Below are 4,364 nucleotides of genomic sequence, written 5' to 3'. Positions count from 1 at the left end.
ACTTTAATAATGTGTTTGGTTCATTATGCAAAAAGCTTATTTGAATTTAATTTTATATAATAGATAATGTTTCGTTCATTTAGTATTATACAATTAATTCGTTTTAATAACGTGTTCAGTTCATTAAGCAGAAAGCTATTTTAAAACTGAACACTGATAAAAACATTAATATTCAATAGAAAGATTTATATTCCTTCCCCTCTTGTGCTCGGACTTCCGTCTGTGTCAGTATGAAAAGTGATTTATGGATATTTTCCGTATGCATAAATTAATTATTTTATGTATATATTAAAATATGCTATTAAAATTAATTATTAGTATAAAATATATATTAAAATAATAATACATATTAAAATTAAATTAAATAATATATATATATATATTTATATATAAATATATATAATAATTAATTTAATAAATAATTTTAATGTATACATAATATTTTTATATATAAATATTATATAAATAGAAGAGTATTAGGCGAATGTTAACTTATTAATTAACTTAATAAATATATATTATTTTTCAGTTTCTCAACTGTAACACCCTCACTATCAGAAGTCACGCTTCCGACTGCGCTACTCTGATAGTAAGAAGTATTAAAACTACTTTAAATATTAAATACTAAAATAGGAACCTGTGACTCGACACTGTATCGCTGATTTTTTAGAAAACCGAAAATAAATACTTTATCTTAAGAAAAATACAAGCAGGCATAGATTCATATACAAGACTCCTTACATAATAACTCAATATATTATACATATAAAACATACAATTCCTATCTCTCTTACAAAATTTTAATAACAAAGACGAGGGAAGAAAATAATCTAGTTAATACAACAACATATAAACCAAACGCAGTATAACTCTTCTTAATGCTTCATCCGGTTCCTGAAAAGATAAAGCTGTAGGGGGGTGAGAACCTAACCACACGGTCTCACCACGCAGTTTCAAAGTTGTCATAAGAAGATATTTAATAAGAAAATTGTTTTCAAGCTCAGTGATTATCATTGCCTTATGAATCTTTTAAAAAACCTAGTAGGTAATCGTTCAAAACCTTTTTAAAGAAACGTGTAATTATTTAAAAATCCGAAACATTTCCTTCCTTATAAGAAAAATCTCAATTAGAAACCAACCATGCAATCAAACAACCCAATCATTAATTCAGCACCAAAGTTTATTCTCAAATGTAGCATGCCAGGACAAACACAGGCAAGACAAACAAGGAAAGCACAAGTAGGTAGCAGTTACAGCAAATAGTTCAAGTAGCAGTTAAGAACAGTTTAGCAATTAGGCAAACCAAAACAAGTTCAAACCCAAACAAAGCATACAAATGCATATGATGCATGCCTGTCCTATGGCTGATGAGGCTCATCTGTCGGTTATCCAGCCAACCCGACAAGTCTGAATTGTCCTTAGACTGTCCCCCGACGTGCATCCCCAAGAGTCTATGCATAGTTTTTTCTCAAATAATCAATATTGCTCAATGGGGGTAACATTCCCGGGAATTTATATAGTGCCCGGTCACACTTACGTCGTAGGGTCAACAGAGTATCGAGTTTTCAACCTGGTACACGTGGTGGCAAGCCACGACACTTAATCCAGGGAACCTCGTATCTTGGATATTTTAAATTCATAAGCCACAAATAATTCATTCATCATTCATCAATATCTAAGCCATTCTCAATATCATCATCATTCGTCAATCCATATCCTTCCAAATTCATTCAAAAATCATATTTCAAATCAATCCTCATCATCCTTCTTTCTGTTAATCAACAATCTTAATTCAAAACATAATTCTTACTTTTCTAAATAAATCAATCCAAAACAAATAACGTTTAAGAACTAAATCTTTTTAAACAATTACTTCAAACAAAACTTCCAGTTTTATAAAATTTCGGCAGCATCTCCTCTAAAACTCGGATTCTGCCACCCTGTTCGGATCCCAACCAAACCAAACCAAACACCTGTTAATCAGTCAAATCACTTCCAACAGCCATTATCATAACAATAGTACTCAACCCAAAGAAATTACAAAATCCAGAATTCAATCAACCAATCCCATAAATCACAATTTAAACCGACTTCAACCAACAACATCAATCAATAGTTAAGAATTCTCGGTCTTCTCAAACAGTTTCAAACCAAACCATTCCCTCAAACACTTTTTGAATCATTTCCAAAAATAGCAAATCATTCTCAATAAATAACCCGTTTTCAAATATCAAGTCTTTTTCCAAGTTTATTTTAAAATCAAATTCCAATATCAAATCGGGTTTAATATCAAATTAAATTAATGATCTCATTCAACCAAAACAAGTCAATTCAATTCATAAGACTCACGAAATCACAAAAATGTATTTTACGCGTTAATATCGATTTATAACAACTCTGTAATGTAAAATATATTTAAGAAAAAACCCCTACCTCGATTGCGATCTAACTACGAGACTAAACTCTTTTTCTTTTGGCTCGCATTCAGCGGCAGCTGCATCCGTAGTTCCGTTTACTTTCACAACAACAAAAACGGCTTTTACTCCAACCATGTGATTACTGAAACTCGACCCTAGAACGTCAATATCACGAAATTCTCAATAATTCGTAGGAAAACAATAGCAATAAGGATATCAAGGTTAAAATAACTTACTGCAGCTATAGAAAACAGAACGACAGAGCAGCAAAGAACATAATCAGGGACCTATGCATCTGTCCTGATGGCAGTAACATATTCCAATTGGTAAGGCAGCAGGGATATCAATAAAATCAGAATAGCGGAGCAAAATAGAAATAGAACAGATTCAAGAAAGGAGGAAGCAGTTACCGGTAAATCTGGCCTAGTTCCGACAACAACGTAGAGCCGAGTAACTTGCAACAACCAAAACCCAAGAAGATAGAGGCTTCAGATACGGTCTCCGACGGCCACGGACACGGTTGCGCGACTCAAAACAGGACCAGGTAGAGCGGCAGTAGCCTCCAGCAGCTCCAGTGAGCTTCTTTAACGACGGTGATGGCAGGAGCTTCGGCGGTGCTAACTGAGGCTGGACGGCGGCGGGAATGGCGGCGGAAGCTTCACGCAGCACGGCGGCGCCTATCCTTTCCCCCACCGCGAGCTCTCTGTCTCTCTCTCGCCCTCTGTTCCGATGACAGCGACGATGGCTCCCTTCGGCGACGACGACAGCGCGAACAGTAATGGCTGCGGCGGCGAACTTCATCTGCGGCGGCGAGCTTCATCTACAGCGAGGAACAGCGTAATAGTATCGTTCTTCTTCTCCTCTGGCTCGTGGTCGGCGGCGACGGGCGCGAGGTCACTGGCGATCCGCGATGGTGGCAACGAGCTGGAGGACGAACGGCGGCAACTGTGGCAGCGGTCTTCCTCTCCCACCAACGCACTCTCTCTCTTTCTTGGATCTCCCCTTCTCTCGATTAGCAGCGGCGGCGGCGGTGGCAGTGACACCCACCGCGCCGCCTCCCTCTTCTCCCCCCTCTCCCTCCTTCCTCGGTCCCCCTGCCTTCTTTCCTTTTCTTTTCTTTCTTTCTTCGATGAGTGGGGTTATTGGAGTGAAAGTAATTGGCGGCTGAAGGAGGTAAGGGGCAGCTAGGGTTTCATTTGGGATAAAGGGAAAATTATGTGTTAATTAAGATTAGGGTTTTGTGTGTTTGATTTTAGGATTAGGGTTCAATTTGGGGCAAATGTAAAATTAGGGATTTTTGGACAATTTGAAATTTTGTTAAATTTTAATAAAATTAAGAGATATTATATTAAATTAAATATAAAATATCCATCTTGAAAATACCTTTCAATTACAAATTTATAAATTAGTTTCGATTAAATGCTAATTAAATAAAAATTGGAGACAAATAAATTAATTCTCCTTCATTTATAAAATAAAGTTAAAAATATAAATATTTAAAATTAAGGCATATAAAATATTCCCTATTTTTCAATTATAAGAACTCTAAATCAAAAATAAGAGTTTACTCAACTTTTATATAAAAATCTCCGAAATACAGTCTTAAAAAAATATAATGCATCGTAAATGATTAATTAATAACTTTTAAAAAGTTAGAGGTCTTACATCAACTATCATTATTTTTAAAGTATATATTATTAGATAAGAAATATTTAGTAAAAAAAAATAAAAAAATAATTAAAATATATCTTATTTAATATTTATTAATTATTATTTATGAAGTATAAATAATTTTTTGTTTTGTCATGTCTGTATATTGGATACATTTTGGATATAATATTGATTAACATTCGTACGATATACGTGTCTTTTTATCCAACTGTATCTTATTAAAAAAATAAAAATCTCTTTTCTCTTTAACACACTTAAATACCATTACATATCAAC

General features: G+C 34.3%; 1 long non-coding RNA gene across 1 annotated transcript; it reads right to left on the bottom strand.

Moving 5' to 3' along the window:
• Nucleotides 1-840: 840 nt before the first annotated feature.
• On the bottom strand, nucleotides 841-3,579 carry LOC112779310 (uncharacterized). Its single transcript, XR_003190647.3, has 3 exons — nucleotides 2,828-3,579; nucleotides 2,654-2,717; nucleotides 841-908 (listed from the first exon to the last, which is right to left on the bottom strand). It is a non-coding gene; the product is annotated as an uncharacterized lncRNA (long non-coding RNA).
• Nucleotides 3,580-4,364: the final 785 nt, after the last annotated feature.

This window comes from Arachis hypogaea, chromosome 19 (genome assembly GCF_003086295.3).
Source record: "Arachis hypogaea cultivar Tifrunner chromosome 19, arahy.Tifrunner.gnm2.J5K5, whole genome shotgun sequence".
In the NCBI taxonomy this organism is placed as follows: Eukaryota; Viridiplantae; Streptophyta; class Magnoliopsida; order Fabales; family Fabaceae; genus Arachis; species Arachis hypogaea.
This window is presented reverse-complemented; position numbering and strand designations above follow the sequence as displayed.